Raw genomic sequence first — 14,134 nt, 5'->3', positions numbered from 1 at the left:
TCTCCATTAATGGTTTCTCCATTAATGGTTAGAATGGTTTGAATTCCTTTATAAGTTAAGTCAGATGTATAGCTACTTCAAGTTGGTCTCTTGAAAGTTGTTGCTTCCTTCCAGACATTTTGGAGGATCTCTACAAATTCTAAAATTAAGTATTCTCAAACTTACATTAACTGGAGTTGTCAGCCATCAGATATGATGTTGGCATCTCATATAATGCTAATTTGCTGCTATGCCTTTTTAGATCTCAAGATTTATGTATATGTATGTAGTTTCTTTCTTCACAGTTCCAAATCTGTTACAGGCAATGACTATTCTGATGTCTTACATATGAAAAAACAAGCTAAAGATAATACCGTTTTAAAAGTCAGAATGCATGGGGTTCCCAGAATTTATGAAGAAAGTCCCCAAATAAAGGCATTTGCAGGTCTGATCAATCTTTGTGCCCTCCTGTGGTTAAAACAAGCAAAAACTAAAGAAAATAAAAACAGCAGCAGCGAATACCAGGGTTACAGGCAGAATGTGTTTTTTGAGAAGAAATGTTATTTAAAGCTCCTTCACAACATGAAATCAACCATTTGCTTTGCTATCGTCACTATAGCTAGAGACCTTTGTCAAATGTGAGCTAGAGAAACTCTTTTTGGTTTAAGTCTAAAGCTGTTTAAGTCTAAAGTCTAGACTAGTCTTTGCTCCCCTTACTCAGTTGTGCTCAGCCCAAGGCCAAGGCTCAAAGAAAGCCATCTCGTTTTTGCTGCAGGCCATTCTGATTATTCTGCTACTCGTGTTTCTTCTCAGTAACACACGATCTGAATTGTTCAAAGTTATTCTTTGCTATTTTCTAAAGAGACCTTTGGGGCTTCATACAGCAAGGAATCTGCCTGCGATGTGGACACCTGGGTTCGATCTCTGGGTTCGGAAGATCCACTGGAGTGAGCATGGCAACCCACTCTAGTATTCTTGACTAGAGAATTCCATGGACAGAGGAGACTGGCAAACTACAGTCCTTGAGGTTGCAACTGACACAACTGAACAACTAACTTTACTTTTCAAAGAGAATTTTATCTCATTATACAAAAAGTCAAAAGATGCATTAACTAAATATCCAAAAAGTCAACATGTATGACCTTGAGCAAGTCAGCTATCTTTCCTGACCTGTTTCTTTCTTCAGTTCAGTTCAGTCGCTCAGTTGTGTCCAGCTCTTTGCAACTCCATGAATTGCAGCACGCCAGGCATCCCTGTCCATCACCAACTCCCGGAGTTCACTCAAACTCACATCCATTGAGGCAGTGATACCATCCAGCCATCTCATCCTCTGTTGTCCCCTTCTCCTCCTACCCCCAATCCCTCCCAGCATCAGAGTCTTTTCCAATGAGTCAACTCTTCGCATGAGGTGGCCAAAGTACTGGAGTTTCAGCTTTAGCATCATTCTTTCCAAAGAACAACCTGTACTGATCTCCTTTAGAATGGACTGGTTGGATCTCCTTGCAGTCCAAGGGACTCTCAAGAGTCTTTACTAACACCACACTTCAAAAGCATCAATTCTCCAGCACTCAGCTTTCTTCACAGTCCAACTTTCACATCTATACATGACCACTGGAAAAACCATACTGTTTACTAGAAGGAACTTTGTTGGCAAAGTGATGTCTCTGCTTTTGAATATGCTATCTAGGTTGGACATAACTTTTCTTCCAAGGAGTAAGTGTCTTTTCATGGCTGCAATCACCATTAGCAGTGATTTTGGAGCCCAGAAAAATAAAGTCTGACACTGTTTCCACTGTTTTCCCATCTATTTCCCATGAAGCGATGGGACCAGATGCCATGATCTTCATTTTCTGAATGTTGAGCTTTAAGCCAACTTTTTCACTCTCCTCTTTCACTTTCATCAAGGAGCCTGGTAGGCTGCAGTACATGGGGTCGCTAAGAGTCAGACACAACTGAGCGACTTCACTTTCTCTTTTCACCTTCATGCATTGGAGAAGGAAATGGCAACCCACTCCAGTATTCTTGCCTGGAGAATCCCAGGGACAGGGGAGCCTGGTGGGCTGCCATCTATGGGGTCGCACAGAGTCGGACACGACTGAAGCAACTTAGCAGCAGCAGCAGCAGCTGTTGCTCTATGTCCAGTTCTAACTGTTGGTTCCTGACCTGCATACAGGTTTCTCAAGGTCAGGTCTCAAGACCAGGTCAGATGGTCTGGTATTCCCATCTCTTTCAGAATTTTCCACAGTTTATTGTGATCCACACAGTCAAAGGCTTTGGCATAGTCAATAAAGCAGAAACAGATATTTTTATGGAACTCTCTTGCTTTTTCCATGGTCCAGCGGATGTTGGCAATTTGATCTCTGGTTCCTCTGGCTTTCTAAAACCAGCTTGAACATCTGGAAATTCACGGTTCACGTATTGCTGAAGCCTGGCTTGGAGAATTTTGGGCATTACTTTACTAGCGTGTGAGATGAGTGCAAAAGTGCAGTAGTTTGAGCATTCTTTGGCATTGCCTTTCTTTGGGACTGGAATGAAAACTGACCTTTTCCAGTCCTGTGGCCACTGCTGAGTTTTCCAAACTTGCTGGCATATTAAGTGAAGCACTTTCACAGCATCATCTTTCAGGATTTGAAATAGCTCAACTGGAATTCCATCACCTCCACTAGCTGTGTTTGTAGTGATGCTAAGGCCCACTTGACTTCACATTCCAGGATGTCTCACTCTAGGTGAGTGATCACACCATCGTGATTATCTTGGTCATGAAGATCTTTTTGGTACAGTTCTTCTGTGTATTCTTGCCACCTCCTCTTAATATCTTCTGCTTCTGTTAGGTCCATACCATTTCTGTCCTTTACTGTGTCCATCTTTGCAAGAAATTTTTCCTTGGTGTCTCTGATTTTCTTGAAGAGATCTCTAGTCTTTCCCATTCTGTTGTTTTCCTCTATTTCTTTGCATTGATTGCTGAGGAAGGCTTTCTTATCTCTCCTTGCTATTCTTTGGAACTCTGCATTCAGATGCTTATATCTGTCCTTTTCTCCTTTGCTTTTTGCTTCTCTTCTTTTCACAGCTATTTGTAAGGCCTCCCCAGACAACTATTTTGCTTTTTTGCATTTCTTTTTCTTGGGGATGGTCTTGATCCCTGTCTCCTGTACAATGTCACAAACCTCTGTCCATAGTTCATCAGGCACTCTATCAGATCTAGTCCCTTAAATCTACTTCTCACTTCCACTGTATAATCATAAGGGATTTGATTTGGGTCATACCTGAATGGTCTAGTGGTTTTCCCCACTTTCTTCAATTTCAGTCTGAATTTGGCAATTAGGAGTTCATGATCTGAGCCACAGTCAGCTCCTGGTCTTGTTTTTGCTGACTGTATAGAGCTTCTCCATCTTTGGCTGCAAAGAATATAATCAATCTGATTTCAGTGTCAACCATGTGGTGATGTCCATGTGTAGAGTCTTCTCTTGTTTTGTTGGATGACGGTGTTTGCTATGACCAGTGCATTTTCTTGGCAAAACTCTATTAGTCTTTGCCCTGCTTCATTCCGCATTCCAAGGCCAAATTTGCCTGTTACTCTAGGTGTTTCTTGACTTCCTACTTTTGCATTCCAGTTCCCTATAATGAAAAGGACATCTTTTTTGGGTGTTAGTTCTAAAAGGTCTTGTAAGTCTTCATAGAACCGTTCAACTTCAGCTTCTTCAGCGTTACTGGTTGGGGCATAGATTTGGATTACTATGATATTGAATGGTTTGCCTTGGAGACGAACAGAGATCATTCTGTCGTTTTTGAGATTGCGTCCAAGTACTGCATTTTTGGACTCTTTTGTTGACCATGATGGCTACTCCATTTCTTCTAAGGGATTCCTGCCCATAGTAGTAGATACAATGGTCATCTGAGTTAAATTCACCCATTCCAGTCCATTTTATTCACTGATTCCTAGAATGTCGGTGTTCACTCTTGCCATCTCTTATTTGACCACTTCCAATTTGCCTTGATTCATGGACCTGCTATTCCAGGTTCCTATGCAATATTGCTCTTTACAGCATTGGACCTTGCTTCTTTCGCCAGTCACACCCACAACTGGGTATTGTTTTTGCTTTGGCTCCATCCCTTTATTGTTTCTCACGTTATTTCTCCACTGATCTCCAGTAGTATATTGGGCATCTACCAACCTGGGGAATTCCTCTTTCAGTATCCTATCATTTTGCCTTTTCATACTGTTCATGGGGTTCTCAAGGCAAGAATACTGAAGTGGTTTGCCATTCCCTTCTCCAGTGGACCACATTCTGTCAAGCCTCTCCACCATGACCCGCCCATCTTGGGGCCCCACACAGCATGGCTCCTAAATAATAAGGAGGTGGTTATCAAATTATTTCTCAAGTCTATTTAGATTTTATCATTCTATGGTGGTGAAGCTTTTTTGTGGGGAGACTTAAAGACAAGTTAGTCATTCAACCTGGATTTAGAAAAGGCAAAGGAACCAGAGATAAAATTTCAAACATAGAAAAAGCAAGGGACTTCCAGAAAAATATATACTTCTACTTTATTGACTAAGCCAAAGCCTTTGTCTGTGTGCTGCTGCTGCTGCTAAGTGGCTTCAGTCGTGTCCGACTCTGTGTGACCCCATAGACAGCAGCCCATCAGGCTCCCCCATCCCTGGGATTTTCCAGGCAAGAATACTGGAGTGGGTTGCCATTTCCGTCTCCAATGCATGAAAGTGAAAAGGGAAAGTGAAGTTGCTCAGTCGTGTCTGACTCTTCATGACTCCATGGACTGCAGGGGATCACAACAAACTGGAAAATTCTTGAAGAGATGGGAATACTAGACCACCTTACCTGCCTCCTGAGAAATCTGTATGCAGGTCAAGAAGCAACAGTTAGAACTGGACATGGAACAACAGGCTGGTTGCAAATTGGAAAAGGCTGTATATTGTCACCCTGACTATTTAACTTATATGCAGGGTACATCTTGCAAGATGCCAGACTATGTGAAGCACAAACTGGAATCAAGATTGCCAGGAGAAATATCAGAAACCACAGATATGCAGATGACACCACCCTTATGGCAGAAAGAAAATAGGAACTAAAGAGCCTCTTCATGAAAGTGAAAGAGGAGAGTGAAAAAACTGGTTTAAAACTCAGCATGCAAAAGAAATGAAGATCATGGCATCTGGTCCCATCACCTCATGGCAAATAAATGGGGAAGCAATGGAAATAGTGACAGACTTTATTTTCTTGGGCTCCAAAGTCACTGCAGATGGTGACTGCATCCCTGAAATGAAAAGACGCTTGCTCCTTGGAAGAAAAGTTATGACCCACCTAGACAGCATATTAAAAAGCAGAGGCATTACTTCACCAACAAAGGTCCATCTAGTCAAAGCTATGGTTTTTCCAGTAGCCATGTATGGATGTGAGAGTCGGACCATAAAGAAAGCTGAGTGCAGAAGGATTGATGCTTTTGAACTGGGGTGTTGGAGAAGACTCTTGAGAGTTCCTTGTACTGCAAGGAGATCTAACAGTCAATTCTAAAGGAAATCAGTCCTGAATATTCGTTGTAAGGGCTGATGCTGAAGCTCCAATTCTTTAGCCACCTGATGCAAAGAACTGACTCATTTGAAAAGACCCTGATGCTGGGAATGATTGAAGGCGGGAGGAGAAGAGGACGACAGAGGATGAAACGGTTGGATGGCATCACTGACTCAATGGACATCAGTTTGAGCAAGTTCCAGGAGTTGATGGCATGGGAGTTGAGGCCTGGCGTGCTGAGTCCATGGGGTTGCCAAGAGTCAGACACGACTGAGCACTGAACTGAACTGATAACCTCATCATAGCACCATAGTATCTATATTCAAGTGGCAAATTTATGGAAATCATTTTCTTTTTTTTTTTAATTTTAATTTTAATTTTTTAATTTTTTATTTTTTTTACTATGTTTCATTTTTATTTTTTTTTATTTTTTTTTTAATTTTAAAATCTTTAATTCTTACATGTGTTCCCAAACATGAACCCCCCTCCCACCTCCCTCCCCATAACATCTCTGTGGGTCATCCCCATGCACCAGCCCCAAGCATGCTGTATCCTGCATCAGACATAGATTAGCGATTCAATTCTTACATGATAGTATACATGATAGAATGCCATTCTCCCATATCATCCCACCCTCTCCCTCTCCCTCTGAGTCCAAAAGTACGTTATAGACAGCTGCATCTTTTTTCCTGTCTTGCATACAGGGTCGTCATTGCCATCTTTCTAAATTCCATATATATGTGTTAGTATACTGTATTGGTGTTTTTCTTTCTGGCTTAATTCACTCTGTATAATCGGCTCCAGTTTCATCCATCTCATCAGAACTGATTCAAATGAATTCTTTTTAATGGCTGAGTAATACTCCATTGTGTATATGTACCACAGCTTTCTTATCCATTCATCTGCTGATGGACATCTAGGTTGCTTCCATGTCCTGGCTATTATAAACAGTGCTGCGATAAACATTGGGGTACATGTGTCTCTTTCAATTCTGGTTTCCTCGGTGTGTATGCCCAGCAGTGGGATTGCTGGGTCATAAGGGAGTTCTATTTGCAATTTTTTAAGGAATCTCCACACTGTTCTCCATAGTGGCTGTACTAGTTTGCATTCCCACCAGAAAATTACTAGAGCTCATCAATGAATATAGTAAAGTTGCAGGATATAAAATCAACACACAGAAATCCCTTGCATTCCTATACACTAATAATGAGAAAGTAGAAAAAGAAATTAAGGAAACAATTCCATTCACCATTGCAATGAAAAGAATAAAATACTTAGGAATATATCTACCCAAAGAAACTAAAGACCTATATATAGAAAACTATAAAACACTGATGAAAGAAATCAAAGAGGACACTAATAGATGGAGAAATATACCATGTTCATGGATCGGAAGAATCAATATAGTGAAGATGAGTATACCACCCAAAGCAATTTACAAATTCAATGCAATCCCTATCAAGCTACCAGCCATATTTTTCACAGAACTAGAACAAATAATTTCAAGATTTGTATGGAAATACAAAAAACCTCGAATTGCCAAAGCAATCTTGAGAAAGAAAAATGGAACTGGAGGAATCAACTTGCCTGACTTCAGGCTCTACTACAAAGCCACAGTCATCAAAACAGTATGGTACTGGCACAAAGACAGACATATAGATCAATGGAACAAAATAGAAAGCCCAGAGATAAATCCACACACATATGGACACCTTATCTTTGACAAAGGAGGCAAGAATATACAATGGAGTAAAGAAAATCTCTTTAACAAGTGGTGCTGGGAAAACTGGTCAACCACTTGTAAAAGAATGAAACTAGATCACTTTCTAACACCGCACACAAAAATAAACTCAAAATGGATTAAAGATCTAAATGTAAGACCAGAAACTATAAAACTCCTAGAGGAGAACATAGGCAAAACACTCTCAGACATAAATCACAGCAGGATCCTCTATGATCCACCTCCCAGAATTCTGGAAATAAAAGCAAAAATAAACAAATGGGATCTAATTAAAATTAAAAGCTTCTGCACAACAAAGGAAAATATCAGCAAGGTGAAAAGACAGCCTTCTGAATGGGAGAAAATAATAGCAAATGAAGCAACTGACAAACAACTAATCTCAAAAATATACAAGCAACTTACGCAGCTCAATTCCAGAAAAATAAACGACCCAATCAAAAAATGGGCCAAAGAACTAAATAGACATTTCTCCAAAGAAGACATACGGATGGCTAACAAACACATGGAAATCACTTTCTAATAAAACTGCTTTCTATGAAAAGTGTCCCTGGGGCTTCAAAGAGTCGCACACAACTGAGCAACTGAACTGAACTGAGAAGAACTGCTTGCTTGTATGGCTGCATACCTGGAACCTATACCAGATTTCCTATGTGGCTTTTGACCATCACTGAACAATACAACTGGGGATTTAATAACAGCATATTGTGATTACACATGTATGTATATGTTTACGGGCTCTGTGGTACATGCTTCAAGGGATGAATTCAGGATGCTATTAGAGTTATGATTGTACCTGATCTAGACCTGCAGAGTTCAGGATTTTAAAAATGAGCAATAAATGAGAAATGTGGGAGTAAAAAATGATCAAAGAAAACTTCAGGAGAGAAGATCCTGAGGCATGAAGAGCTAGCTAATATCATTTTTCTAAGAACAATGAGAGCCTATAGAAGGGTTTTAGATATTGAAGTGATGTGATCAGGTTTTCCTTTCCTTAAAGATTACCCTGATTTCTCTGTGGAGAATGAGTAGAAAGGCAAGAAAACTTTTGGAGTCCTACTAATTAATAATCCATAGCAGCATTTTTCCCTTTAATTTCCCTCTCAAGTTTTACTCTTGATTGGCAGTTCCTTCAAAATTCTCTCTTCTCAGAAAAACTCTCCAAAAATATTCTCACTTGTGTCTTGAATCTTTTCCCTCACTGTATATAGTATCTTTCTCTTTACCAGTAGCTCCCTGCCTTTTTTATGAAAACATGATGCTTCCTCCAACTTGCTGAATAAATCAAAGGAATAAAATGGGACAGGAAATATATAGTCCCACAGGATTGTGCTCCAAAGTGTCTCATGCTTTGTTTAATGCTCTGCTGTTACCGTCTTGAAATTCTTCATTCTTAAATACGAGGCCCCACATTTTCATTTGGCATTGGGCTCCCACAATTATTTTGCCACCTAGGGAGTAAAGATAAATTATTTTGGTTGTGTTTGAGTAGAGGTAAACGTTTTTTCTATATTCTTCTATATGTCATTTCCATGCCCAAAGTTTTGGCCACTTCTCTTCATTTTTAGTATCACCACAATAATCTAAGTTATCATTCTCTTTTCCTGATATTACATCAGTAATTAATATTAGGCAAAATAGACTTTTATAAAGTTTTTAGATAAAAAGAGGAATATTTTACAATAACAAAGCATCAGTCTGTCAGGAAGATATAATAATATAAACAACGTCTGAGTGTGTGTGTGTGTGTGTGTATGTGTGTGTGTGTGTGTATGTGTGTGTGTGTGTGTGTGTGAGTTGTGTCCGACTCTCTGAGACCCTATGGACTGTAGCCTGTCAGGCTCCTCTGACCATGGGATTTCCCAGGCAAGAATAGTGGAGTGGGTTGCCATTTCCTTCTCCTTCTTCCCTATCCAGGGATCCAACCCGTGTCTCCTGCATTGGCAGGCAGAATTTACCACTGAGCCACCTGGAAAGCAGTATAAACTATACGTGCATAATGACTGAGTGACAAGTGAATGAGACAGAACTGGCAGAATTGAAGGCAGAAGTAAATAATTCAATGACAGGAGTTGGAGATCTCAATACCAATTTTTTCAATAATGGATATAAAAACTAGGCAGATGGTCAACAAGAATATAGAAGACTTCAACACTGTAACCCAACTAGGCCTACTACATATTTACAAAATATCCTACTTCCAGCGTTAGAATATACATACTTCTCAGGAACATATGGAACATTCTCTAGGATAGACCATAATCTGGATCATTAAGCAAGCTTCAATAAACTTAAAAGGACTGAAAATTTTCAAAGTCATTGACAGAAAGAAATTTGGGAAATTCACAATTCTGTGGCAATTAAACAACCTATGTGTAAATAATCAATGAATCGAAGAAATGATAAAGGAAATTACAAGATACTTTGTTGGAGAAGACTCTTGAGGGTCCCTTGGACTGCAAGGAGATCCAACCAGTCCATTCTGAAGGAGATCAGTCCTGGGATTTCTTTGGAAGGAATGATGCTAAAGCTGAAGCTCCAGTACTTTGGACACCTCATGTGAAGAACTGACTCATTGGAAAAGACTCTGATGCTGGGAGAGATTGGGGGCAGGAGGAGCAGGGGACGACCAAGGATGAGATGGCTGGATGGCATCACGGACTTGATGGACGTGAGTCTGAGTGAACTCCGGGAGTTGGTGATGGACAGGGAGGCCTGGCGTGCTGCGATTCATGGGGTCGCAAAGAGTCAGACACGACTGAGCGACTGAACTGAACTGAACTTGAGGTGAATGAAAGCAAAAACACAACATACCAAAACTTTTGTAATACAGGTAAGGCAGTGCCTAGAAGGCAATTTATAGCTGTAACCCATTCTAGTACTCTTGCCTGGAGAATTCCATGGACAGAGGAACTGGGCAGGCTACAGTTCATGGGATCGCAAAGAATCAGACATGACTGAGCAACTTTCACTTTCAAATACCTATATACAAAAAGATAAAAAAAAAAGACTTCAAATAAATGTTTTAACTTTTCAGGTTAAGACACTGGAAACAAAGAACAAACTAAATTTAATGTAAGCAAAGTGAAGGAAACAATAAATAGCGGAGTAGAAATCAGTGAAATAGAGAATAGAAAAGCCGTAAAGAAAATCAATGAAAAATGCTTGCTCTTTGAAACGATCAAGAAAACTGACAAAACCTTTACCAAGAATAACCAAGAAGAAAGAGAACACTTAGACAACTTGAATCAGAAATGACATTAGCAGCATCACTACTGACCTTACAAAAATGAAAAGGTTTGTGAAAGGAGACTATGAACACTTGTATCAATAAATTAGGTAATTCTGGTGAATGGATCAACTCCTGGAAATATACAAACCACCTAACTGCAGTTTAAAGAAGAAAGAGACAATATAAGTAGCCCTCTAACAAGTGAATAGAGATTGATTTAGGAAACAAAATCCTTCCAGAAAAGCCCAGGCACAGATATCATCAAATTCTATCAAATACTTAAAGAATTAATATCACTACTTCACAGACTATTACAAAATAATAGAAAATATATAAAATAATGTTTTAAGGAAAACATGCCTTCTATAATAGCATCACAAAGGGGAATACTTAGCAATAGAATTAATGAAACAAGTGCAAAGTTTGTAAATACTGTAAGACTTGTTGAGAGACATTCTAAAAATTGAAAGAGCCAATTTTCTTTAAAATGTTAAACATGGACCATGTGTATGTACCAGAAATTCCACTCTCAGGTATGCCCCCAAATAACTGATAACATATATATACAACATTTTATGTAAATGTGTATAACAGCATTATTCACAGTAACCCCAAAGTGGAAAACACCAAGTGCCCATCAACTAAACTAAACAATTGATATTGCTAAACAAAATATGACATATCCACAGCATGGAACATCATTTGGCAGTAAAAAATGAAGCATTGATACATGCTCTAACATAGATGTACCTTGAAAACAGCAACTAAGTGAAAGAAGCCAGACACAGAAGACCACATATTGTATGACTGATTCATTCATTTGTATGAAATTTCCAGGCTGGGAGAGTTTCCAGAGAAAGTACATTAGTATTTACCAGGGGCTGTCACTTCCTTCCTTCCTTGCTTCCATTATATTCCATTACAGATTGCCAGCTCAGTGGTTTACAATGTGGCCTCTGATGTCAGAATGATTGTCAAATTCTGGCCCCTTCCCTTCCCTAAGGAAGGATTTGGGGCAAGTCACTCATCTTCTCTGAGCCTCACAAAATAGGTTTCAGTCACATTAGAAAAAAAGGAAGTGGTACATAGGCATGATTTTTTCAAGTGGGGGCAAGTTCAGTTTTATAAAAAATTTCCCCCAAATTGCAGAATATATCTCATAGGATTGTATAAGGATTAAACAGAGACTACATGGAAACACCATAATGATTCAGAAGTGGTAGTTAGTGTTATTAATGTTCAATAAATTAATTTCATAAATGAATAATCTTTTTAAATCTAGAAGACAAAAAATCATGTCATTATTACTTTTAGTGACTCTACTCTCCCCTGCCAATTTTTTGATTTGGTGGTTAAGTTCTGAGCTACCTATCAATTTTTACTTGCTATGTAAAATATTTAAAAGGAAGTGTTACTGTTTCTAGCTTTATAGGCTAAAAGAAGCCTTACCTTTTGTTTACATTTTCCATTTCTGGTCTTAGACTTCCCCTTTCCTGCTGATTTGTTGTTCAAATAAAAATAAACATTGAAAACAGCTAAGAAGACTCACTAGTTGGATTTTGAAAAGATGAATATACACTTGAAACCACCCTCCCCTCAAAATAAGCTGCTTTTTTTTCTCTTCCACTTCAGGTACCACTCTTTGGAGCTGGAGGTCAGTTGATAACGGACTAATGTTCAGCGACTCTGTCCTTAGAGGACTTTTAATTCTAAGGCAGACCAAAGAGCCCCAGCCTTCCAGCAGAATCATTCCAGGAGACACTGGGAGCATATTTCTAGTATTGTAAAGATAGGTAATTTTCTAGAGTATATACCCATTTGATAGTATTATAACAATACAATTACCTCCCCAATATATTAAAAACTCACCAAGCCTAAGTTCAAAATTTCAAACTGGTGTTTGTTTCCACACATTTTTCAGCAGAAAAGATAGGAAGCATGTTTTTCTTTTAAAACCAAACTACACTGAACTCTCAGTTATACTACCGATTCAACTACAAAATTATGGAGTTTTTGCTTCAATTTATTGATTTCACATCTGTTTCTACTTTGCCCGCTGCTGTAAATTCCATCTTTCACTGACACCAACATAATTACAAATTTGTTCTTAACTATAATACACAGCAACAGTTCCAACATAATTATATGATTACTGAAAATAGCTTAAGGTTTTATCATAAGCTTTCACACTGTGGCATCAAATTATGACTGTTGAGATCACTCGGAAAAGTTCCTCTCTATGGGGTTATGTCAACCACTTATTAAACAGATAAAGTTCATTTGCATAATTTTTCTTTCAATACTAGGGATTCTTCAGATCAGACTGTTCCATAATTATGTAAATTGTTTCAGTTAAATTTAAAAAACAAAGTATAAAAACCAAGTGTACTCATTCATACAAATACATATATCCATTCTCTTCCATGTATATGTATGGCTGAGTCCCCTCATTGTTCACCTGAAACTACCACAACATTGTTAATTGGCTATACCCCAATACAAAATACAATATTCAAAGTTAGCAAAAAAAAAGTAAAAGAAAAACCCACAACCAACTGTAATCAGAGAATAATTCTGGCTTATAGTCCTTTCTTTATTCTGTTCGTTTTCCATTCCAGTCTCTCTCTATATATTCTTTAATGAATGTTAGCATACTATATGGAGAAGGCAATGGCACCCCACTCCAGTACTCTCGCCTGGAAACTCTCATGGACGGAGGAGCCTGGTAGGCTGCAGTCCATGGGGTCACTAAGAGTCGGACACGACTGAGCAACTTCACTTTCACTTTTCACTTTCATGCATTGGAGAAGGAAATGGAAACCCACTCCAGTGTTCTTGCCTGGAGAATCCCAGGGACGGGGGAGCCTGGTAGCCTGCCTTCTATGGGGTCGCAGAGAGTTGGACACAACTGAAGCGACTTAGCAGCAGCAGCAGCAGCAGCATACTATAAATATTTTTCATTATTGAGAGTATATAAAGCTATTTTTCTTTACTTTTTATAACTTCAGGTTACTTTCTTATGTGGATGCAGTATAATTGAATTGACTAGCCATCTCTTGATGGGCATTTTTATTGGTAAGCTTTTTTTGTGCATTTATAAATAACACTGCAACAAATAAATAGCCAAGTGCACATGTCTTGTGTTTTTGCCAGTGTGTCTGCGAGTAAACTGCTAACAAGAGATTCCTAAAGAAATTGCTGGGTCAAATGGCAAATGAGTATTCAATTTTGTTAGATATTGTCAAGTTTACTCCAAGTTTCTTGCATTTCTACAGGCAAATATACTCATTTCCCACAGCCTAGTCAAAGAAATATTTGGTAAGTATTTGGACTTTCGTTAATCTGACAGATAGAAGCTGCATTTCTCTTACTAGAAGTGAGTGAGTTTGAGTAGCTATACCTGGATTTAAGGTCATTTGCATTGCTTTCTATGAGAATTGCATGTTCATATTTATAGCCTTATTTATTAAATATGTAGTTTTGAGTATTCCTTTCTTTTTAGAAGACCTTCATGTATTGGCCTATTAACTCTTTGTAGTATTGGTAGCTAGTAATTTTACAGTTTATCATTTAATTTTTACTTTATGTATTTTGTTGTGTGTGTATATATGATAGAACATATTTTCCCCTGGATTTTAAGTATTGTTTAGGAAAACTTTT

General features: G+C 38.6%; 1 protein-coding gene across 1 annotated transcript in view; it reads right to left on the bottom strand.

Annotated features, from left to right (window-relative positions):
* Positions 1 to 14,134, bottom strand: part of NOL4 (nucleolar protein 4) — a 467,403-nt gene that overhangs the window by 64,284 nt on the left and 388,985 nt on the right. The window lies entirely within an intron of this gene.

The sequence above is a fragment of the Budorcas taxicolor genome, chromosome 22, assembly GCF_023091745.1.
Source record: "Budorcas taxicolor isolate Tak-1 chromosome 22, Takin1.1, whole genome shotgun sequence".
NCBI classification, from domain to species: Eukaryota; Metazoa; Chordata; class Mammalia; order Artiodactyla; family Bovidae; genus Budorcas; species Budorcas taxicolor.
This window is presented reverse-complemented; position numbering and strand designations above follow the sequence as displayed.